A 26,535-nucleotide genomic window follows, 5' to 3' on the forward strand; every position below is an offset into this window, starting at 1 on the left:
TGTTGTGGCATGCAATCAACATTAAATACTGAAATAATGTAAAGTAATAATAAAAGTAATTCATTTCCAAGACATATCTTGATGGTGATAAGAAAATCAATTGGTGTGGTTAAAAAACACAACTAAATATGCTGAAAAATGTAATTTTTCTTCACTGTAGGATGTTAATCTCACCTGAAGACAAGGAGACATCTTTGATGGAGCATTGCTGGATTCAGCCAAGCTTTAATAAATGGTCTTTTGATATTTATCATCAAACCCGTAACTGGAAAATCCATCACGTCTTGCTCAGACTTCAGTCGCACACGCCTCCCTCTACCTGATTTGGTCCTTTTCTGTGAGGTCATTGACTCCCATCTCTTCTTCTTCTCGTTGAAAGCTCTGATACGCTCTTAATTGACTCCAGTCCATCAGAAAGGGATGACAGAAGGTAGTTGACAAACGCAGACGGGATGACCTCCTTTGGAGAAAAGTGACAAGGGTTACCGCTGAACTTGAAAAGAGGGACTCGTGGGGGTCAGTGGTGGTGAACTCTTTAGCTACTGGTGGATGGTGTCCAACATCAGTCAAACGTTTGAAGTTATAAAATGTATAGTTCCCTTCCAGAATTTCTGTGGTGGTAAAATAAATTATTGTTATGACTCAAAACTATTAAGCTTAGTTTAAATGTCAGGGACATGTGATTTAATACTATACATAATGGTGTTTCGGTCAAATAATTATGTCATTTGACTTTTGATCAGACAGTTGCAGGTTTGAATCCTGCCAGAATTAATGATCGGGAATCTGGATTTCAATCTGAAATAGCAAAATGCAAACTAAAGCATGCAGCAAGGGCACAGCCCTACCTCTTCATTCATGCATTACTCATAAAAAATAATGCTCTTTCATGAACTGGGTTGTTACTAAAATGTGCTATAAATTTCAATCCATAACAAACTAGTTGGCTTTAGCTGGTCTCACTACCTTTCCAATCAGGTGTTCGGCAAGTTAGCCTCTTGTATTCCACTCTAAACAACTGTGCTCAAAACCCCTCTAAAACTTTAAACTACACTGTTAGAAATGCTAACCTGCAAGTTTAACCTTAACGAACCATTTCCAATCTGATTTCAGGCAAAAAATGTAGTTGTTGTTCTAAACCTGTATGAATTTCTTAGCTGTTGAACACAAACGAAGATATTTTGATGAATGTTGGTCACCAAAAGGTTGAAGGTAGCCATTGACTTCAGTTGACTGATTTTTTTTTATGGAAGTCAGTGGCTGACTATCAACTGACTATCAACTGTTTGGCTATCAACATTAGTTGAAATATATTCTTTTGTGTTCAACAGAAGAAAGAAATTCATACAGGTTTGGGACAACTTGATGGTAACTAAATGATGACAATTTTCATTTTTGGGTGAACTGTCCCTTTGCTGAACTTAGGCTGAGTCAGCGATACTAATATTTTGAGTTAAAACCAATTAATTTAGGTGTTACCAATTTTTGATGCCTGGTGTGTGTGTGTGTGTGTGTGTATATATATATATATATATATATATATATATATATATATATATATATATATATATATATAAGGGAATAAATTCAGATAGCTCACATACATTCATACTTATAATGTTGCTCAGTCAGGTAAGTTGGTCACATTAAGACAATATTAAAGATAGGCTATATATGTCTCTTGAGCTCTTGGAGTCGTTAGGCACGGATCAGCACAAAGGATGTTTTTGCTCCGTCTCCTCATCTCTTATCAGCAGAAGCTAAAGGATATCTCACGACATGATCAGAAAAAGGGAACACGTGATTTTTTTTTTTTTTTGTGGCGCGCACGGCTAGTTATGAGTACATGTAGTTTGGATGAGATAATCACAGTAGTTTATCCTCGGGGTTTGAGGTCCTGGACCACCATTATTACCCTGCTAGTGATGGTGATGGTTAAAATGTGATTATTGATGTCTCCGTAGACGTCGACTTCAACCTTGTCCTTCAACGGATAAATGGTTAATGGCTAAAAAAGAGACCACCTATTATTCTACAAAGAAGTTGTCATTTTCCCTTGAATAGTTCATACATGTCGCCCAAAAGCTAATGTTTCAAGTGTTTTGTTAAAGTTATACCTTCAAGTAGCTTAAAATGAGGATTCCTCACCGCGCTCCCTTCAGCAATAGTCTGCGCGCGCTCTCAGTGGTGGCGGGAAGCGCGAGCGAGTGGCGCGTCGTCCTTATTGTACCTTGAGAAAAGGACGCAGAAACCCGTTTCTAGGTCAACATGGGGTTAGACTCGCTGAAGGCGACCCTCGTTATGATCTTGAACGCGCTCGCTTTGAATCCCCCGGCCACCCACTGCATATAAAATGAACGCGCGTGTTTGGAGCTGGTGAGGAAAATGCTGACGCGTTGACGCTACATTTGATCGGCTCGTCAGCGCGTTTGACGTGTAGACCGCTGAGGGATCTTTATTACTCTTAAGGACTTTTTATGGACTCGAGCGATGGTCGCAAATGTCTTGCTTGTGGAAACGCTTTCTTGGAGAGCGACATGACTTTGGGATTTTTGTATATTATGAGACATTAATCAAAACGACGTGTAGGTTAAGACAGTAGCCTGCTGAGGGATATTTCGTACTCTTAACGACTTTTTATGGACGTTAACGATTGTCGCAAGGATCGTGTTTATGTGGAAATACTTTTCTGGTTTATGAATGTTCTGAATAGGCGTTCATTTAGACGCAGGTATGTTTTATGTTTTACACTCAAAACTCCTATCATACTGTTCCATTTTTCATTTAAAGAACGTTTGTTTGCGTTTTCTCTTATTAAACGAGGAAATACGACTTGCCTCTATGGCAAACAAACTCGAATGATCATCACAAGCATCCCGTTTATGTGACACTTTCTTGGAAACGTTAATGAAAGGTATTCATTTCAACGACGTGCTTCACGTGTTACAGAATATTCTTGGCTCGTTGCGACTTTTAATGGAATCGAACGATCGTCGCATTCGTGGAATTTGGGAATGTTCTGAATAGAATACAGCGCACTTATTATTTATACGCAAAGCTCATAACATTCAGTTCTATTTTATCTCATTAAAGAAGAGAATATAGTGCTCATGTGATACTGAATTTGGGAATAATATTGTGAAATGGTAATTCTAAAGCTGCAGTTTTATTTCCAAATCATTTTAACATTTGCAAGTTGCATCTTAATAAACCAGGACATTCGTGTAACTGATATCCGCATTTGGATAAACTGAACGAGACTTCAGCAAGAGTTTGGCGCAACTACATCCACTGGTGATGCCGGAGGTCACTTCCACCAGAAGTGATAGGCTAACCTCCAAAGGCATTATGTTTTTATGCAACACCACAGCCATCAAGGACTGGAGCTATTTTCTGTCTCAAATCTTGCCTCTTGTGAATAAATCAGCGGGATTTGTTCATCAGAGTATGGACCGGGTGGAGGCTGTGACGAGCACCATGGTGACGGCTCTGGAGCCCGACCTAAGTGGCATGAGCGCCAGTCACCCGCCGATCAACTCCAATCACACGTCCGGAATGGAGCACATCTTTCAGTACTCGTACTCCGAGAGTGACCTGCAGTACACAGACTACAGCACGCCGCCGAGGGACTCGATACCGCTGCCCAAGGCGGTGCTGTATCTGGTCATGGCCGCGCTGGTGGTGGTGGCCGTGGCGTACGCGATCGTGGGGCACCTTGTGAAGGATCTCGTGCATGAGTTTGTGGGTAAGTGCTTTCTGGAAATGTAGTGTGTTTGATCAATAAAACAACTCTCTTACTAAAGCATGTATTTGAGTGTTTTGGCAATAATAGTAAGAAATAACTGCAAATGTATCGTTTTGTATACGTTTAAAGGCTGGTTTCCCCAGTCTAAACCAACAAACGTGCAGGTTAACCGGTTAAAACCCCTCTAAAACCAGCCATATAGTTTTCTTTTAAGTTTTCATTATAAGTATGCATTTGTGTGTTTTGACTATGCATTTATAACAGTGAGCTGAATAAATGCAACTCCGTCTGCATCAGTTTTGTTGAAGAAAAACAAGATCAACCATACAGTCTGAATTGGCTTCCCAGCTGAACAGTGCTTAAAACCCCTCTAAAACCAGCCAGCAGATCAACCTGTTCATGCTGGACCATCTAAGGGTGTTTAAAGCTGTTTTTCAGCAGATCATACATATCTGCACTGCAGCTGTAATTTTTATTGTGGAATCGTTTTCTGTAAGATATAGTGTGTTTTGGATATTTATTTTTACAGTGAAATGAAAAACAGGAATGTAACTCCATCTGCATCAGTTTTGTATTGCACTGTTGAAAAAAAACAAAAAAACAAGAGCAGTTTATGGGCTGATTTAACTGATTTAATGTGGTTTCCCAGCCAAATAGTGCTTAAAAACCCTCTGACCATTCTGGACCAAGGTCTTTTTTTGTCAGCAAGTCATAGACAGCTCATTAATTCATTAATTGCAGCCATTAACCCACACTATAACAGTACAATGGCCATTTTAATTCTACATATTTTTCAGTATTTGTGTGTTTTGGGGATATTGTGTGCTTTTGGTTTTTGGTGTGTTTAGGAATTCATATTCATAATAAAGAAGTGTGTTTTTTGCATATCATTGTTTGATATGTACGCATATGCATGTGAGTGTAATGGACTCATAATATTCTGTTTTTGTGGCCTGTGATTGAGCACACAACTGTTTGCATCAGTTCTGACATGCAACTCTGACATTCACATTGTACATTCACATTCACCTCCACAAGCATCCCAACCCATTCTCTCTCAAAGCTTGTGTTGAGTGTCCGGAAGGGGGTGAAAATAATTACATTTAATTCCTTCGGAGTCCCTCACTTCTGTTTTTCAAAGACCTTGACGTTTACCTAAAGCGATGAAGCAGGCAGGTCACACACATACACACACAGACACACACACAAACAGGAGAAGTAGAGCGGGGGCATGGGCACTCAACAATACCTGAGAGATTCCTCCAAAAGCCCTGGTTACACCAAGTAATCTTCTGTAGATGGTGCTCTATGCTTTTGTGTCGGTCCTGAGAGGTGTAAATGTGAAGATCATCGGTTTGGTGAGATTCTCACTGTAGTATTTCTCTCTACAGGGTCAGACAAGGAGAAAGCTCGCTCTTGCTATGGTAGTAAAATACAATTGTGATGTACAAGTCACACACTCTCTTTAGTTTCCATTTTGTCTAATAAGGCAAATAAGGTTAGCGCTTTCTTCAAAATTGACTTTTGTGCCATTATTTTTCTAAGTGACAGGAGTTGCATTTTTTTCTTTGTGGACAATAAAATTACTTTGGAAGGAACCACAGAGAATACTCAGAAATCACCTATCAACCACCCAGAACTCCCTAGAAACCTCTTCGTAACCACTCAGAACACCTTAGAATATTAGCAGTGACTCTTGCATGCACTGAAATAAGTGAAACTTTTGTGCATTTTAATATTGGTCTAGTCAAAAATAATGGTTTCCAGTTCTATGTATTTATTTAACAAGTTAAAATAATCTATTTAGTTTAAACAGCATTTTCAGTTGACACCAGTGTGATGATGTGCAGAACACGTACTAGCTGGCTTATGACTGCAGAAAGTACTGTGGTTTTATTCAGTTTTCCGTTTTATTTATTTTTTCTTGTTATTGCATGCATATTTTAAAAAGAGATTGTATTAAGCATTATAGTCTTTCAAAGTTGTATTTATTTAGTAAACTAAATTAAACATTGACTAAAAAAGGACTAATTTCATATTACCTTATACTTTCATAGCGCTTGCATATTGCTGCTCTTTTGTTGGTTTTGATTGCTTCTATTGTCCTCATTTGTAAGTCGCTTTGGATAAAAGCATCTGCTAAATAACTAAATGTATTGTAATATTATAGCTAATTTATCTTTGAAATGAAATTAAGTTAAAAGCCGAAAAATGATTATACTGACCTACATGAAGTAACTTTTTAAAGAAAATATACTGATTAGGTGTATGGTGTTTATGATCATCCTTTTACTTTGGATGAGTGTTTTTGTCTTCAGGAAAGGAAATATTTTTTGATTAATATTAAATCAAAATGTAAGGTTTGAGCTAAACCATAAATATGATTTAAGAAGAACTAATATAAAAGCTGGTCCAACGTTTAATTTTATCAAGATTATAAAACGAGTGTTTATTATTATTAACTATTTTTCAATTGCATAAACTGCAAAACCACTTGAGATTATTTATACAACCTTTCAAAAAAAAGAAAAAGCGTGAGAAATAATTTTTTTGTTATTATAAAAATTCTTTTTAACATTCTGACTCCTGTCATGCTCTTTTCTCTCCTAATTGGCATACATTCGTGGAAAGTTTTTATCAGCCACATTTGTTTACTCACACCCTTCAGACTGATGCTTCTGCTGCTGTATCTGTTCATCTATTCCAGGATGCTTTCTGAGTCAAAGGCGAATGCATTTAGTACAGCCTTTGGCTGCATATATAGGCTGGTGGTTTCAGTTATTGTTCAGTTTGATGGAGCGTTCTGACTAGGTGACGGTACATTACAGTTGTATGAATCATTAATCAAGTGTCACTTTAATTTGCGAAAGGTGAACTGCAAAGTGTTTAATTAATGCAGTCAGACAGCAGCCTGGGGCTCATATATAATATGTAGTGTGTATTGCATTAGAGAGATGCTGTTGTTGCTTCTTAATTGGAATATCAATTTTGTTTTCATGAATTGAGAAGTACGATCCGGACATGTTCATGACAGGTTTAGTGAGATTCACCCGGCTTGTTTCATAAAGGAGGGCTGCATATCATTTAAGTTTTATTGACCTGTTAATCAAGACCTGGTCTATTGTTAACTTAGTTTATGTCCTTGAATAATAATGTGTGTAATGTTTGAATAATGAGTCTGTGAAAGTGTGCATGGCTCACAAAAGTCTTGGTACATTACTGTCATCAGTAATCAGATGTATGTGCTTGAGTGCATTGCATATGAATACGTATGTTCATCTCAAACTTGTATGATTTCTGCATCTCTGTCAGTACAGATTACTATGGTTTAACCTTGCACTTCTGCTGCCAGAGGCTGTTTACTGCCATTTCTGGTTTGTCCTTTGGCTGTGCTACATTTTTTGGCTATAGTTATTTAGTTCTTTGTTACCTGAAGAAATGTTTGCCATCCAAACAATTAAAAAGACCCTAAAAATACTGAATAATAAAGTAAATACTGAATAATAATATTAATAATAATAATAACAAAACACCTGCGGATTAAAATCTGTATTTTCTTTTTTGTCAAAAACTGAGGCTGAATAAGCCTCAAATGAAAAGATATGCAAAGCTTGTGCATGTGCACGACTCTATGCAGTAGTTCATAGTTGTAACTCCAAGGTTCTTCATTGTCCAAAACAGCATTCCACACAGGCTATTATACATTGTCTTGTGCTTCTGCTGCAATGATGTCAAAATGTGGAGAGGATAAGGACACATTCGTTTGAGAAGCACTATTTTAACATCCTCAACAGACTTTCTCCAAATGTGAGCACATGCGGTGGTTAATCTTTGCCATTTAGTGTTGAGGAGAAGAAAAACAGGCCTTTGGCTTGTTGTGCCCTGCAAGTTATACAAGTTTATATACACACTTCTGATCAAAAGTTTGGAATAATTGGAACGCTAAAGATTTTTTTGTATATTTTTGAAAGAGGTCTCTTATGCTCACCAAGGCTGTATTTATTTGATCAAAAATACAGTAAAACACAATAGTATTGTGAAATATTGATACAATTGAAAATTTAAAATACAGGTGCATCTCAGAAAATTTGTAAATTTTTTCTTGTAACTTATTTAAAAAAGTGAAACTTCATTACATGTAAAACACTTCAAAAGTTTTTTTTTGTTTTAATTTTGATGATTAGAGCTTACAGCTCATGAAAGTCAAAAATCATTATCTCAAAATATTAGAATATTTCCTAAGATCAATCAAAAAAAGGATTTGCAAAACAGAAAAGTTCAAGTTCTTTAAAGTATGTTCATTTATGCACTCAGTACTTGGTCGGGGCTCCTTTAGCACAAACTCCAGCATCAGTGAGGAATGGCATGGAAGCGATCAGCCTGTGGCTCTGCTGAGGCACTATTGAGTCTTCAGCTCGTCTGGATTGTTGGATCAACCGTTTCTCATCTTTCTCTTGAAAATATTCCATAGATTCCATATGGGTTCCATTCACTGGACTTCAAGCAGCTTCAAGCATTCTGTGCCTCTCCAGTCTTCCTCCAGACCTTGACTGTTGATGCACTGACTCCAGCTTCAGTCCACTCCTTGTGAAGCTCTCCCAAGTGTTTGAATCAGCTTTGCTTGACAGTATTCTCAAGCTTGCGGTCATCCCTGTTACTTGTGCACATTTTCCTACCCAATTTCTTCCTTCCAGTCAACTTTGCATTTAATATGCTTTGATACAGCACTCTGTGAACAGCCACCCCTTTCAGTAATGACCCTCTGTGACTTACCCTCTTTGTGGAGGGTGTCAATGTTCGTCTTCTGGATCATTGCCAAGTCAGCAGTGTTCCCCATTATTGTCGTTTCAAAGAACAAGAGATACCCAGAATTTATACTGTATGGACGGTCATTTATTGAAACTCAAAAGTAAATATTCTAATATTTTGAGATACTGATTTTTGACTTTCGTGAGCTGTTAGCTATAATCATCAAAATTAAAACAATTTTGTTTAAACAAGTGTTTTACTTTACATGTGATTAATCTAAAATATATGAAAGTTTCACTTTTTGAAATAAGTTACAAGAAAAAATGAACTTTTTCACCATATTCTAATTTTCTGAGATGCACCTGTAATATATAAATTATAATTTATTCCCGTGATGCAAAGCTGAATTTTCAGCATCATTATCCAGTCTTCAAAGTGACATCATCCTTCAGAAATCATTCTAATATGCTGATTTGCCAACGCTATCTCACGGCAATTCGTACGTATTTTACGAGGTGGCTAATTCGTACAACCTCACTCGTACGATTTAGTACGATTTGTCTAAACCCCAGTGATGGGTAGGTTTAGGGGCGGGGTCAGGTGTAGGTAATTCGTACGAATTCGAACGAATTACCCACCTCGTAAAATACGTACGAATTGCCGTGAGATCGGGCTGGATTTGCTGCTCAAGAAACATTTCTTAATATTATCAATGTTGAAATCAGTTTCACTGCTCCATAATTTATTTATTTCAAAAACATCTTAATATATCTAAATGTTTGACCGGTAGTGTGGTCTCTGACCACATTGGTCTCTATGGATGCTGGAGAACAGGCGTTTAACATCAGAGCTGTTACTGTATGTCCTTCAGCATGACTAGAATGCTTTTTTGGCCAGTCGGCATCCAGAATAATACCTATCTGTTTTTATGTTGTCCTAGCTTGCCTGTCACAAAGCAAATGTTCCTTCTGGATCCATAATCATCTGTAATCTGTGTCTCTCATCAGAGTGGGTGTTTGGACCCCGTTCAGACAACCGCAGGAGCAAGAGTGAGGTGAACTGCATCAGCAGCAGCATGAATGAAATGAGCGAACTCTCGCATCCAGTGGACACTTGCTGCATCGTGTACAATCACTCCGACTGCCCGAGCGCCGTTAAGCCAGAAGAACTGGTGGTGACCATCGATGAGACCTTGCAGCTACCTCGTGAAGCTTACAGTGGTACCTAACTGAGACCAAACTATCACCGTTTGATCCAGCCCTTTATTATGAGGAGAGAAAAGCACATTTGCTTAAGTTTGATCAGCATCTGTGATGTTGAAAGCCAGCGTGTTGAAGTCACATGGCGGAAGACTTATCCTTGGATGAGGAAAACCGAAGAATCTGGGAGACGAATGGAATAACTTTAAAGTACATTAAATGTTCCGTACTGCGTGCTGTGAGACACTTTATATTTTCAGATCTAATAGAGAAAGAGAAAAGACACTTCTGTATCATTCATATCAGTCTTGTCACACAATATTTTGGTTTATTTGTCTTGTTTTGTGGAGGCACTGTGAATCTAGAATAGTGTTCTGCTGTTGTCCATTTCCTACTCTACCTACAACCTGCTATGCACTGTAAAAAAAATAAAAATGTTGAGCAAACTTAAATTAATGCTACCAGCTTCAGCAGATTTTTGAGTTCTCTCAATTTTTTGTTGTATAAACTTAAAACAACAAGTTGAGAAAACTCAAAAATCTGCTGAAGTTGGTTTTCTTAAACTTTTAAGTTTGCTCAACTTTTTTTTTTTACAGTGTGGTTTGATTTTCCCACTTTTTGCAGATATTTATGGAGTACTTATGGTATTTGCAAATACTCACATTTTACACACTTTCAGGTTTTCTGCAGTCGACTATGCTGCTTGAAAACAGATATGCTTAGAAATTTTCTCCTTACAGGTCACTTGAAAAGTCAATAAATTAAGATGGTTTGACTATACAGCCCTTGAGGAAAAAGATCAATAGTTAATCCACAATGGCAAAACATAACTGCCAATGTGTTTTATTTTCATCTAAGGCAGTGTTACCAAAAATGTGTTTAATAATGGAGAGAGACGATACACAAATACTTCTCACTGAAAATATATATTTAAATGATAGAAGTCAGCAGTCAATAGAATTTTGATAATATATGTGAGTTATATGTTGGCAGATGATTCATATCTCTGTACTTCACAACTAAGGGCTATAATTTCAGGTTTCATTGCAGATAGTCACAACGCTTGAGAACAGCGCATCACATTTTAAAACAGATTTTCAAAGTCAGTATTTACAATAAAAATAATAATTGGCAAACTATATCCCTATATCAAAATTTGTTGAGATTGAGATTGATTGAATTGGTGGGTTTTTCTTAAATGTGAGTCTAAATCATCACAATTAAAAGAACCAAAGACTTAAACTACTTCAGTCTGTGTGCATTGAATTTATTTAATACACGAGTTTCACAATTTGAGTTGAATTACTGAAATAAATGAACTTTTCCACGACATTCTAATTTATTGAGATGCACTTGTATATGATGCCGATTTTTTTGGGGCCAATATATCTGGCCTATTTAATTTTTTTCCCCCCTTCATCTCATAAAAGAGAGTAGAGTAATTGTTTATTGCAGGGCACAAGATGGTAGTAGTAGCCTAATTCATAGTAATAATACAGCTCAAAACTTAAGCACCTTCTCAAAACAGTTCTGAAGCTTTATGTTTATGTTTGTTGAAGGACACCAGTGGTTCCCACAGACTTGCACATGCAAATTGATTCTGTGCCAGCAGGAGGCGCTTTTAGAGGCAGATATAAGGGTTTCCCCGGTAACATCTGTAATCAAATCAGGGCAGGCTCACAAACGCTACATTACAGGAAACGACATCGAGCTTTTCTGAAAACGATGAACAAACAAAATAAAAAAAAAACACTAAACAAATTATTTAAAAGTTTAACATGCGTTTATCGAAGTAGGAAATATAATTAGTGCTCTTATATGAAATGGAGGCGGGTCCGGATTGAATTCCCTCCAGGTCCGGATCTGGACCGGAGTCCAGACTTTGAGAAGCACTGCCCTAAACTCTCGCGGTCTCCTCTGAGTCCGCACTTTCATGACATAATGCCGGTTTGACAGTCGGGTAGAAGTCTGCTGCGGAGCTCACTCTGCTCTGATGCGGGCTCGGCAGAAGTGCATGTCGATGGCGCATAACGGCCCCAAAGGGGGCGCTCGCGAGCACCCTTCTGAACGCTAAAATGACAAATGGGACACCCTACGCATAGGCGGAAATCCCAGGGGGGTCGGGGGGGGCAAGACCCGCCAGACATCAAAACTGACTGATTTTCCAAAAGGCTTCATTGAATAAACATGAGCACGTAATGCACATTTAAAAAATCAAAACGAGGCGCGGGTGTTTTAATATCACTGTATTTCTGAAGGAAGACTGTCTTTAGAAAATGTTCGATGTCATTTTCATATCACCTTACATGCTATATGCCTGATAAAACAGCCAGGCTGCATCCGAAATCGCATACTACTAGTGTAGGTACTACATTTGAATTCAAACGTACTTCTCGACCGTTAAAAAAGTATGTTCTATATAGTATGAATGGAATTCGGACGTACTACATCCGCCATGTTCATGAAGTCATCTCATCGATTTACAACGTTTAAACTTTAATAAGTCAGCCGTTTACTTTTATTATTTTAAACAAGTGCAATTTAATCACAATAAACTACGTTTTTTCCTGAGGTACTTACACTTGAAAACAGCCGCGTCGCCACTTTCCGAATATGACGCCTCCTCTCCCGTGGCTTGTAAAGTGGGATTGTAAAGTGTCCATCGTATGCCTACTACAGAATTCGGGCGGAAGTAGTAGGTCATCCGGGTAATTCTCGACCTACTGTTTTTCGAATACTATGAATTCGGACATACTACTCGCCTCGCATACTGTTTTTCGCATACTATATAGTAGGGAAGTATGCGATTTCTGACGCAGCCCCAGTAACGGCTGTTTGTGTACAGCCCAACAGCCGTTACCGGGGAAACCTCTATTTCTCCCACTTTAAAGCACCTCCTGCTGGCAGAGAATGAATTAGCATTTTTGATAAGTCCGTCTGATTTACTCAGCAAACATATTTTGCTTGTTATCAAAAAATAATCACCTCTAGAGGGCCTTAGCTGTTGTTATTGATTCTATTTGGATGTCTACCGGAAGTTAGGGCTAGAAAAGCGCGCATGCACAGTAATGTTTGTATATGTTATTGCCGTTGAAACCGTCTATACATATCCTTACAAGTACAATTTTAGCTGTATTATTTGTGTCCCCTTCAAAAACTGCTCTTGAGAGATTTTATGTATATTGTACCCCCCTACTGTAAGACGAAATTTACGCCCCTGACCCTACTGCCTCGTGGACTTAACGGACACGCGAACACGGCGACCATTGTAAGTCTGTAAGACCGCAAGTGCACATGAAGTGCTCCATTTGGGACAGGGCCACGTGGTTCAGATCACGCATCAAACTGCTAATGCTGGGTACACACCACAAGATAATCGGGCTGATTTTGGGCCGATTTCTCCCCTTCTGACAATCCTAGGTAATGTCCCGATTATCTTTGGTGGTTCTAAAGATTATCTTATCAGATTTTCCTGTGTGTTAAAGTCCGCAAGAAATCAAAATTAAAGTTTTTTTTGTGTGTTAGTATCAATGTTAGTCTTAAAGGGGACCTATTATGCCCCTTTTTTACAAGATGTAAAATAAGTCTCTGATGTCCCCAGAGTGTCTATGTGAAGTTTTAGCTCAATATTCCCCACAGATACATTTTTATGGCTTGTTAAAATTGCCACTTTTAGGGTATGAGCCAAAACGCGCTGATATTGAGTATTTTGCTTTAAATGCAAATGAGCTGTTGCTCCCGGAGAAGAGTGCGGAGCTTCAAGAGCTCAAGCTCTGGCATTAGCAGTGCTAGCCTTTGCAAATAAACATTCCACAATTAATACAAGCCTGTTATTTTTTACAGAAAACGTATTCCGTTTCAAAGTCAGTCATCTGATTATACTGTGCATAATAAATTTGTGTTTATGAATTACATAGACGGGGAGCACGGCGGGATAAAAATAACAACATAGCTGGTCTCATACTATCACAAACTTTATAAGTTCCACTTCTGATCATGAGCTCGACAACTTCAAGCGATCGACTCACATTGCTTTTATATGCAACTTTTAACTACCACATTTCTATTTAAGATAATTTTGGTAGCACTTGAAGGCAGCATCAGTGAAAACAGGCAGAGACAATGGCTTTAGCAATTAGCCTTACAGAGTGCCAAGAAGCTCTTTCAGAAAGGCAATTTGGAAAACAAACGCGTGATACTAACTTTGTCTGGAGCTGACGTTCGTGCACTTTGGAATTGATTCCTAAACATTTAGGAGACGTTACTGATTTTTTTCCGGGATATTTCCTTAGAAAAATTTAATTTAACCACAGTGTCCTCGGCTTATGGCGACTCCTATGTTCATTAGTGCATCCCAAAATACAACACTTGTAAAGCCTCTTTGGCGATGACAGTGTATATCTCCAGTAATGGTGGACCGCAGCTTCTCACTCAGGGCTGTGTTTATGCTAATAGGGTAGAGAGTGTCACAAATGGGCGGGACTTTTTCCTCTCGGTGACGTGAACAGTGGGAGAATCTGAAACAGCTCGTTTGGAGAGACTGTTCATGATTTATTGGTTTAGAAAAAAATTAGTTGGTGGATTTTTAACATTATAGGCTGGTTGTTTTCACACATTGCGGCCACACAACTGTGTTCAAACACCTTATAAAAGTGATTTTAGAATAATAGGTGCCCTTTAAGGTTATCTATAAGCCAGTGTGCTCCAAAACATTGACAAAATTCGGATTTAGAAGATATAAGATAATTTAGAAGATAATTTGGATATATCCTCCAAAATGGATCAATTATTTTTTTGACATCACCTTGTACTTCAGCTTCTTATCAAATCTTCTGACCAATCAAATGCTCTCTAGAATCCGAAGCGCCCACCCCCTACACTATAAATAGACGTTGAAGCTGCAGCTGAGCTCGGCCACTTGTTCACAGTGTTAGTGTTTTCTGTACAGTGAATTTTCTGTACAGTGAAACGATTCAGACTGTGTTAATATGCTTTCGATTGGGGCAAATGAGGTCTGGTTTCACATTGTGTCACGGGAACCACGGCAGCGCGCACAGTCTGATCCAGACTTTGGCTCCGGTCCAGAGTCGAGATTGCACGGAGCGGATCATATGTGCTAGTCGGCATATATTAAACACTTTTAAAACTAGTCAGCCTCAGCATGATTATGATCACTATTTTGTTTTACTATTTTGAGTTTCATTGAATCTAGGGGGTAATCTAGACTATTAAGGCCTTTCCACACTGAGCGCGATGCGAAAAAGGGAGGCGATTCGCCCGCGAATGTTGCTTTCACACTGAGCGTGAAGCGAATGTTCGCCTTCTGCTAATTCACACCTGCTCGCTAGGTGGCGCCGACCAACAATGCATTTTTTTATTCATGTAGCGCATGTATCTCGTGTGGTTTACATCATCCGCTGCTCAATATACAGCATTAAATGAAGATAAATAACTTGTGTTTCTTCATCAGAAACACAAAATATCCATAATGCTTACAAGAATACATCTGAAATAATTAGATGTACAATTAGCATCAAACTACATTGAAAATGTATGTAATTATTAACGTTTTTGCTCAAAACCCACTTTAAAGGGATAGTTCACCCAAAAATTAAAATTTGATGTTTAACTGCTTACCCCCAGGGCATACAAGATGTAGGCGACTTTGTTTCTTCAGTAGAACACGAACAAAGATTTTTAACTCAAACCGTTGCAGTATGTCAGTCATATAATGGCAATCAATGGGTCCCACGGCTTTGAGAGTAAAAAAAAACAAACATACACAGACAAAACCAAATTAAACCCTGCAGCTCATGACGATACATTGAGGTCTTTAGACATGAAACAATCGGTCTGTACAAGAAACTGAATAGTATTTATATCTTTTTTTACCTCTGATCCACCGCAATGTCCAACTGTCCTGAGTACGTTCACAACATCCGGCGTGTGACTCGTCAACATGCTCTGGCAGAGTAGATCGCTTCCACGCTTCAACAAAGTCACCTACTTCTTGGATGCCCTGGGTGTAAGCAGATAAACATCAAATTTTAATTTTTGGGTGAAATATCCCTATAAGATTCGATCAGATTGGTGTTGAACAACCCATAGAGCCAAATTCCACAAAGAGGCCCAGGATAACAAGACAACGTCATATATCTGTCCACGATACCCTGGCGCCACGAGTCGGAAGCAAGCCTAACCAACCAACTTTTTCACAGAACAGCTTGCAACATTAACACTTATTGATAATCCAAACTCAGGAAGGAGTTTGTCAAATTTGGGGCAAGTAACCAAGATTGTTGGTCAAAGAGATGCACAGCATGACCATCACATGTAAATCCATGATAGTAATGATCACAAGCTCTTTGGATTGACTTTCCCCCCCACATAGAGGACAAGAACCAGACTGAAATTCCTTCTAAACCCTTTTGACCTGTGTTCATCAGAACACATTCTCATGTCCACAGAATGGCACAGAAACGGTCTTTTATGCACCAAAATCATCTTTAAAAGACTTCTAAATGAAAATCAGCCCATTGCATAACTTCATAGCATGTATGTAACCCACACATTTGTCTATAATATTCTAATCACTCATTGTGTATGTGTTTTAATAACTATTGTATAGCTTAAGGGTTCATATTCATGTTTAGTATGTGTGTGTTTGAATCTTCTTGCTTGAAATGTTTCTTCCAATCAATTATTTGTCAAATGTATCATATTCATGTTACAGAAATCATGTCCAGAATTCTACTCTGCAAGAGCGGGAAAATTCGGACCATGTGACTGATAAGATAACATGTTGATTTATGTATTGGAAGGAGAAACATAGCAACACCTCGAAAAAAGACGATGTCTAATTGATCAAGACACCATTTGGGATGTGTCCAAAAGCCCGGTTTATAAACTCAGGACACCATCAAATTTTGCTTTTTGCTTTTGCTTTTAGTCATTGCTTTTAGCCATGCATATTGCACGTGAATTCTTCGAGCGCCGTTCCAGTGTGCTTCGGCTTGCACACCCGCTGCCACGATGAGAAAAAACCCCATCTAGTCTCGTTACATCCTTTTATTCTTCTACTTTAATTTCTTTTCTTTTCCATTGAGAGTTTAGTGTTCTGAGTTAAGTTTTGCCACAACACCGTGTCTCCGAGTCTGACCTCGAGTACCCGTCTAAAAGTTCAACCAGCCCACAACTCCGCAACATCAGCCAACACCCAAGACTTCACTACTAACAACCACTGAACTTCCAGCCAATCAGCAGCCTTGGGGAACCCCCTTTCTGCAACTATGACAACAAAGGGAATCCCTTAACACAAAGGCAATGCAAGTACAACCTCCAGATTCTAGCTGAGCTGAACTGGTGCATTTAATATAAATTTTTGCCTCATTGAGGAACTCAATGTTGAAAAATAAATGTAGTAACGAAGACTAACTTGACTGCGGCAGGTTAGTTGGGAAAAATTTATTTATTCAGACTGCACATTTGGAAGAAATATATTTATAGGAACATTTCAGCTGGTGATATGAGACGTAGGCCTAAACATCCTCAGTTTCAAAATGCATGCTCCACGTGAACGTGCTCCTGCAAAATATTTTAGAAGGACCTTAATTCATCCCACGCAGCTCATCCGTGTTGAGTCAGGAAATCGTGAAAACGAAGGCAGTGTGTCGTTGTTTAGAATAAAAGCAGCCAGGTATGCTGCAGTAACACTGGTGAAAGAGGATTCTAAGTGGCGATACACTGCTTCACTCACTGGATATAGGAAGTGCGATAAAGGTCTATTTGGCTTTATACAGCAGTTCAGATATCTTTCTTACATCAGGCTGAAGGAGATTAAAAGGGTATTTTTCTCTAAAACATGCTAACAATAAAACAATTGATATAGTAGTTAAACATCAAGGAAACAAGACCATCATCATCATCATAAAAATGTTATAATTGACAACAGTCATGTGTTTGCAAAGTCAAGAGTGTAATATAATGTCTTGTGTGTCTGTAAGATTTTATGTTTTTGAAAGAATTTTTTTCTGCTCAGCAAGGCTGCATTTATTTGATCAAAAATACAGCAAAACAGTGATGTTGTGAAATATTATTACTATTTAAATAATTTATTCCTGTGATGCAAAGCAGAATTTTCAGCATCATTACTTCAGTTTGTCACATGATCCTTCAGAAATCACCCTAATATGCTGATTTGCTGCTGAAGAAACATTTCTTCTTATCAATGTTGAAAACAGTTGTGCAACTTAATATTTATGCGTTTTTTCCCATATATTTTTGAAATAGAAATCTTTTGTAGCATTATAAATATAGTTCAATACCTGTATGTAACCTGTCTCTAGTATCAGTAAGTATGGCGTCAGTGCTGTCACAGCTGATGGGTCAATGGATGGATGTTCAGGGTCTCCTGATATTTCTGTGTGTGCTGCTGCTGGTGAAACACCTGCGTGATGTTCTTACAAACAACATGCCGCCAGGACCCTTCCCTCTGCCTGTAAACGTACTGAATATAGGCTTTAGTGATTCACTGGGATCCTTTCAGAGGGTAAGCCACATATGTCAAATACATATATGCCAAATGTTTCTGTGAATGTAAAACATGTCCAGATCATGTTGATTAGATTGCTGAGAGCTATGGAGATGTGAGCACACTTTATCTGGGAAACAAACCATGCATCCTGCTTACTGGATACGAGAGTTTCAAAGAGGTGTTTGTGGAGCAGATGGACATCACAGACCGGCCGTACTTCCCTATAGTTGACAAGCTCAGTAAAGGGAAAGGTACAGATTTAGAAAAAGATATATTGCAGCAATCAGATTCAGTCCTGGCAAAATCAGAAATCATTTTCGTTCTAAAATTGACCTTTGCCCACTTCATTCTGTCTGTGTAGGTCTGATTATGTCCAGCGGACACATGTGTTTTGCTCTGGCGACTCTCAAATACTTTGGTGTGGGGAAGAAAACTTCATCCTGCAGGAGTGTCACTTTCTCTGTGACTCTATACAGACTGAACGAGGTCAGTGAGCAACATTTTAGGGCTAAACACTGTTTCTTCTCCCTCACAAACAAGATTGTTGTCATTCTTTTACTAAAACTCCAGAAATTCTAACTGAAATGACAAGGAAATGTTTCAAGACCAGGGAATGACATTTTAGTTAAGTGTCACAATCATGTCTTGAAGGGCCGTATGTACATACTGTCCTCTACAGGCCACCATTCGCAAGTGCAAGTGTCCTTTGAAGGTCAAGTATCTGAGAAACCACAAGAAAAATAAATAAACAGTGAGATCCAAAAGTCTGAGACCACACTGAAAATCTGGGATTTTTTGTACATGTAAATAAACATAAATTTTCAGGATTTGAATGTTTTAATAATAATAGCTAATAATAATAATCATCATAAAAACAAATAAAATGTCATGCTAATAAATAACTTAAACAATATAACAGACAATAATGTAATAATAATTAAATTAATACAATACCATAAATACATTATTACATAATAATAATAAAATAAGTAAAAACAAAATGTAATGATCATAAATTATTAAAAAAGATAATTTAATAGTAAATAAAAACAAAATAAAATGTTAAATAAATTAATGAATTAATTGTGAGCAAATGTGTGGCAGCATGTGAATGGAAGCATTTTGATCTCATAACATTGTTCTTTTCTTTCTTTATTGTGTTTCTAGGTTTGCCCTTCGACCCTCAGCATTTTGTGATGGATGCTGTGGCTAATATATTCTGTGGGTTGGTGTTCGGTCACAGGTTTGAGTATGATGACCATAATTTTCATCTGATGCAGAAGTATTTAGATGAATTCTTACAGCTTCCCATCTCGAACTGGGGTCGGGTACGAGATCAGCCTGCTATCACTAGACTAATAAAAAGACTAACTCCAAAGTTGAGAAAATTAGTTAGAAAGGAAATTAATGCTGTAGCATAGCACTTGTCATTAAAGCCTATTTCATGTTTTATTAAAAGTATTGCAACTGAAAGTACTTGTTTGAACATATGTTTGTCTCATTACAGTTATATAACCCACCCTCATGTCGATGCTGCCAGGAAAACACCAGACAGCATTCTCCAGCATTTCTAAACTTAAGCCCTACCTGCAGGAGGAAATTAGAAAACACAAGGAGGAGAGAGACCTGTCCAACCCCAGAGACTGCATTGACTGTTATCTGGAAGAGATTGAGAAGGTATTGGTGTCCCAAGATGCCCTTGTGTATTTCTATTCCTTTAAGAGACCTTTATTGGTAGTCGGGACATGCGTTAGCACCTCCTTTGTAAATATTCATGTCTGCCCTACAGAGAAAGATTTCTTTTTGCCTCATAATGGTGAAGTGACAACATTTATATGTAGGGGCTTAGTGGAACATAACTACTGAACCTTGACTACTTGTCACTAGTTCCAAATTCTGCTTCTTTCCTTTTTCCAGGAAAAAACTCCTCTTTGGGTGCTGCGATGGCATCAGTTTCTTTAGAATATGAACCTTTCAAATTGAATATATTTAGATTAACACTATATAAAGATGTAAATGCATATGCAAAATAAATATTAAAGGTGCCATAGAATGCATTGATACAGTATTTTAAATTGTTCTCTGATATCTATTTTACATTTACAACCCTATAATTTCTCCCTAGAATGAAACGGTCTGTTGTTGGCTTATTTGGCAGGGTCATGAATAATAATGAGCTCTGCTCTGATTGGCTGTTTCACAGTGCTGCTCAATGTTGAGCTCTGCTCTGATTGGCTGTTTCACAGTGCTGCTCAATGTTGAGCTCTGCTCTGATTGGCTGTTTCACAGTGCTGCTCAATGTTGAGCTCTGCTCTGATTGGCTGTTTCACAGTGCGGCTCATTTCAGTAACTCACAGAAAAAAGGAAACAGAGGGAGGAAAATATATATTTAAATACTTTCTCTCGCGGTTATATCGTTGGGTAATTATACTGTATATAAAATGCGGTCATCAGGGAGCCGTTATTAATATGCGAGACATTGAAACTGCTTTTGAACGATCGGTCAAATCGCGTTATAGTTTCACTTTCGAGATTCGCGATCGCACAAACTGTTTATATTATGGAGCGGCAGTACTTACCACACATTTTACAAGATCAGATGCTTGTCAGTGGTGCTCAGGATCTGTAAATCATTCGCCATCATCCTCATCTCTCCTTACTCTGTTTATGTGGTAAGTGAAATCTTATGTGCTGCATTGTAACAGGCTACAGCTAGCAATTGTCCCTTTAGTGGCTCGCGTTATTTTAGTAGAACGTGTTATTTGCTTTCCGTACCTTTCTGAATAAAGACACCAACCCACCCCTGCACTTCACATCCCCTGCACAGCCTGGAACATAACATTTATTTCCATGGTCTGACATTTTCGCTGTTGTCCGCGTTTATTTACAATACCTGCAGAACTTCTGATGGTTCATCTGGCGGCTGGCCTAGAGCAAGTGCGGGTTTATGCAAATGTTGGGGGCGAGTTATCCCGACTGTTGCGTCACAGTCGGTGTTATGTTCTGATTCGCCTGTTTTTCAGTGGTCTTTTTTTAGTCACGAGATTTACATAAGAAGGAGGAAACTGGTGTTTGAGGCTCACTGCATGTCATTTCCATGTACAGAACTGTTATTATTTAACTATGCCAAGGTAAAGAAAGTGTTTCATTCTATGGCACCATTAAATATATTTATTATATATTATAAAAGGAATAAGGAAATTATAGGGAAGTGTTATAAAAGGAAACATACATTAGCAAAAAGTATTTAAAGTATCATTTGAAAAGATTAAAATATATCTGGAACTATTTATTATATTATATTATATTATATTATATTATATTATATTATATTATATTATATAATTATTATATATTTAAAATATATGAAATAAAATACATGTTTTACACACACACACACACACACACACACACAAATTAATTAATTGACCAAAAATTTATATAAATACATGGTTAAAATATATATAGTAAATAAACATAAATAAAACATAAATATTAATAATTACATAAAATATTATGTAAATATTTAAAATATTATAAAAGTATAATAATCTAAATAAATTTTGTGAATAATCATTTAAAATAAGTAAAATGTTTTTTTTTTTTTTTTTTGTATTTCATCATTCTCAGTGTAAGGACAGTGAGGCAGAGTTTACTGAGGACAACCTGATGTACTGTGTGGTGGATCTGTTTGGAGCAGGAACAGAAACCACCTCTAATACTCTCAGATGGGCTTTACTCTTCATGATCAAGTACCCAGAAGTACAAGGTGGGATAGCAATCAATCAAACATGTCACTTCCTCTTGCTTGCCCTCAAAAACTACCATCAGCATGTTCTCTGTTGACTATTTTCTGTCAGGAAAGTCCAGTCTGAGATCGATCAGGTGATTGGACAGACACGCCAACCACTTATGGATGACCGAACAAATCTGCCGTACACCTACGTGGCGATCCATGAAATCCAGAGGTTCGCCAACATTATTACCTTCACGCCTCCCAGAATGGCCAACAAGGACACGACAGTGGGAGGACGTCTCATCCCGAAGGTCATTTTGTTTTTGCGTTATGTACCATACAGCATTTATGTGAATGAATCAATCTGCAACTTCTGTTTGTTTATCACAGGGTGTGGTTGTGATGCCATTGCTGAAGTCAATCCTACAGGATAAGAATGAGTACAGCACTCCATATGAATTCAATCCTGCTCACTTTCTGGATGAAAATGGCACATTTTTGAAAAAAGACAGTTTCATCCCATTTTCAATAGGTAGGTCGTGTCCAGCTCTTCCTCTTCTTCACGTCTCTGATGCAGCGATTCACCTTCCTGGCTCTTGAGGGACAAACGTTGAGTCTGAAAGGAACTATCAGCGTCTCGTCTGGTCCTGAACCCTTCCAGATACGTGCTGTACCGCGATAGTGCAGATTTTAATCACTCAGAAATCAGCTCTGCTCCAGAATGAGGTTCAAGTACCAGTGTTCATTATATGGTTCTTCTCCCACAGGAATCCACAGCTACGGCTCACAGACATTAATTACTGAAGGGATGTAATGTGCTTTTGAAAGGAAATTGATCTGATTTTCTTCTCTTGGTACTACTTTTCTGCTCATATAATGTCTGGTCATCAAATGCAGGGAAATCAAATTTAGTAAGATAAATACAGTAATATTGTTAGTAAAAACAGTAATATTGTGAAATCTTATTACAATTCAAATGCAATGCAAAAATGACATGATGGTCCAGGGAGAGCCCATGATCATTAAATTAGTTCAGTTCACAAGTAATTGTCTGATTTCCACTCTGTAACTTCTGACAAAATCAACAAACCATTGAAAATCAAGTAAACATTGGCAGTGATCTCCATTACCTCTGAATATGTCTTCAGTGATGAACAAACAACTTAGCCATAAAAATTCATCACTGGCAGCAGGACGAGGTCAAGGGTGTAATATAATTTCCTGGCGCAAATGGCTTTCTCAGCTACAGACCCCACAGTGAGAGCTGAATTACAATTAGGTGTATTTTCTGACATGGTACATGATCTCTGAAAATGTGAAATTGACTGAGTTTAAAGCAATAGTTGACCCAAAAATAAAAATTTGCTGAGGATTTACTAAGCCTGAGGTCATCCAAGATGTTGATGGGTTTGTTTCTTCACGGGAATAGATTTGGAGAAATTTAGCATTGCATCACTTGCTCACCAATGGATCCTCTGCAGTGAATGGGTGCCGTCAGAATGAGTCCAAACAGCTGATAAAAACACCACAATAATCCACAAGTAATCCACACCACTCCATCAATTAACGTCTCGCAAAGCAAAAAAACTGCATGTCTGTAAGAAACAAATTCATCATGAAGGCATTTTAACTTATAAAAAATATCATTTCTGGCCAAAATACAAGTCAATTATTCATAACTCTTCCTCCAGTGAAAAAGTCCATCCCCTGTTGTCCTCTCACATCAAAATCCACCAACATATTTTCTCTTGTAAACAGTGCTTGATCTGTGCATATTACTCTCCTGATTCAGACAAGATGACTTTTTCACTGGAGAAAGCAATATTATATTTAGATATCATATTTTAGCCAAAAACAACAGTTTGAAGATAAAAATGTCTTAATGTATTTGTTACTTATAAACACACAGCTTGACAAGACATTAATTGATGAACTGGAGTGGTGTGGATTACTTAATTAAATTTGCTTTGGATCCTAAAATCGGACCTTTTCCCTCTATCATTCTATGTTCGGTGGCCACATCAGCAGAAATATATTGCTCTGTCAACACTCCAGAAAACTCCATTCTGCAGGAGTGTCACATTCTCTGTGACTGCACAGACTGAATGAGGTCAGTGAGCAACAGACTTTATTTACATTTATTTACAGATTTTATTCTGGGGTTTTATGTAGTGAATTAAACGCTACAAATACAAAGAGAAAACCAGGTCAGACCACTGGAGTGATTTTAGGTTGCATTTCATAGTGTTGCAGAACAGTTGCATGTATAGAAAGTTTGTACTGCCTTCTACAGGCCAACATATGCAAGTATAAGTTTCTTTCTGAAGGTCAAGCATGAAGAGTTAAACTGTTTTCTCATTTTAATGAATACATTTTCTGAAATCACATAGTGTATTGCATCTGGCTTTTTTATTAGAGTTACAGAGGGGATTTTGGAGATAAAATGTATCACATAAATAAGAAATACTGTTAGATGATAGATAGATAGATAGATAGATAGATAGATAGATAGATAGATAGATAGATAGATAGATAGATAGATAGATAGATAGATAGATAGATAGATAGATAGAGTTCCCATGTATTTAGGAATAAAATGTTACATAAAATCAGACAATTTTCATTTTTGGGTGGACTACCCCTTTAAGTGGACTAATCAAAAACATCTGTTAAACTAGTAGCTCCACCTAGTGGAGAAGATCATTACAAAAAAAACAGGTCATCATTTTTTGAAGGGCATAATTTTTTGCACTCTTCACTTAAAGAGTGTCTTTAAAAAGTGATTTGCTGAAAACAAATAAATAGCAATAAAGATTGTGAAAATAATTCACTGTTCACGCATTTTAATCTGAAACTGTCGCCAGTGTCAGTACATTTACTGCAGCCCTACCATTTTACACCAGAAAATGAAACCCACTTATTTTCTGTCCATGCAAAAATAAATGAAAACATTTTTACTTCATTGCACAGAGATTAAAGGAAACACTGGAATCTGAATGACTGATTTTTTTGCACATTAAACACTCATGCATCAATGTAATTCTTAATGCGTTCTTTAGTAATGTGCATTAAAACCTTTTAAGGGATCATATCATGCAAAATCCTTTCTTGAGCCCTCCAAAGCAACTGCTGTTATATAATGAATAAATAAATAAAACAGCCATTTATATGCTATCAAAGCTGGAAGAATATACAAACACTGAAGGGCAGCAAATGTCAAAATAAATAAATAATTTAGTTCCAGTATTTTAAAAAACATTCCAAATTCAGGGTTCAAAAGTTAATTGAAATAAAATAAATAAATATAGAAATTAAATAGAAATTAAAAAGACTAAAATATCTAATAAAATGTCAAAAACACACAACAAAATCACTAAAACTTTAAACTTAAAATGATGAATGTAGAGAAAACAAAAGGAAAAACTAATAATATATTCAAACAAAATCTCAGTGATGTTAAAATAATCCTGCTACATGGGTTACTTGCATCTGAAATTAAAGTAATTCTGAACATGCTGTTTTGCAGCTTAGTGCAATATGGTCTTTTGGACTATAGTATGTTTTTTGTTCTGAAAGCATATTCAATAGGCTCTTTCATTTCAAGCAGGAAAATTCAATTCAATATGACTATTATCTGTCTCCAAAATGTCTGCAGTATTCATTTGTGATGTCATATTGGCCACTAGCAACATATATAGATGGATATCAAAGATAATCATAAAAGAAGCTACGGGTATTTTTTAACCTTTAGACAAAATATTTTAAAAACAATCAAAAACATTTGTATGTGTTTTTGTCAAGTATCATATGACACATCAGGCTTTTATCATTCGTATAGTGTAATATAATGGGAATATCTCAGCACATTTTTGATCATGTTGATAATTTAGAGATACTTTAGGTATATTTTATTTTTAGTGAAATGAATAATAATAATAATTATAAAAAATAAAAAAAATGCAGAATTAAACCTTGCAGCAAATTTTTTTTATTTTTTTTTTGTCTCATTCTGGGTACTAAAAGATATAGCAAGTTCTTGAGCTTGTATGTTATCAGCTCTAATGTCACAGAGACTTATGAGATAAAGTCCTTTTGCACTTTTCATTTTCTGACTGAAACAAGGCTGACACGTTCTTTGCAATTGCGAGTTTATATCTCACAGTTCAGACATTTCTTCTCAAAACTGTGAATTTATGTCTCACAATTCTGTTCTTTTCAAAACTACAAGTTTATATCTCCCAATTATTTTCTTCTCAAAACTGTGAGTGTCTATCTCAGTTCTTTTCTCCTCAGAATTGCAAGTTTGTATCTTACAATTCTGACTTTTTTTTCTCAAAACTGCCAGTTCACTGTATATCTTACAATTCTGACTTCTCAAAATTGCAATTACCGTTCAAACTTTCTTCTCAAAACTGTGCATATAGTTAACATTTGTGAGGGAAAAAAGTCACAATGACATTTTTATTTTTTAAATCCATGGCGGAATCAAGCCTGACTGTTTTCTTGCAATTGTGAGTTTATATCTCACAATTTAGACTTTTCTTAGAATTGCGAGTTAACATATTGCATATCT

At 37.2% G+C, this 26,535-nt stretch overlaps 1 pseudogene across 1 annotated transcript; it reads left to right on the plus strand.

Annotated features, from left to right (window-relative positions):
* Positions 1-19,750: 19,750 nt before the first annotated feature.
* On the plus strand, positions 19,751-22,644 carry LOC306860935 (cytochrome P450 2J4-like; annotated as a pseudogene). Its single transcript has 4 exons — positions 19,751-19,903; positions 21,857-21,995; positions 22,087-22,273; positions 22,353-22,644. The product of its transcript is annotated as a cytochrome P450 2J4-like (transcript).
* The last annotated feature ends 3,891 nt before the right edge of the window (positions 22,645-26,535 follow it).

The sequence above is a fragment of the Barbus barbus genome (assembly GCF_936440315.1).
Source record: "Barbus barbus genome assembly, chromosome: 41".
Taxonomy (NCBI): Eukaryota; Metazoa; Chordata; class Actinopteri; order Cypriniformes; family Cyprinidae; genus Barbus; species Barbus barbus.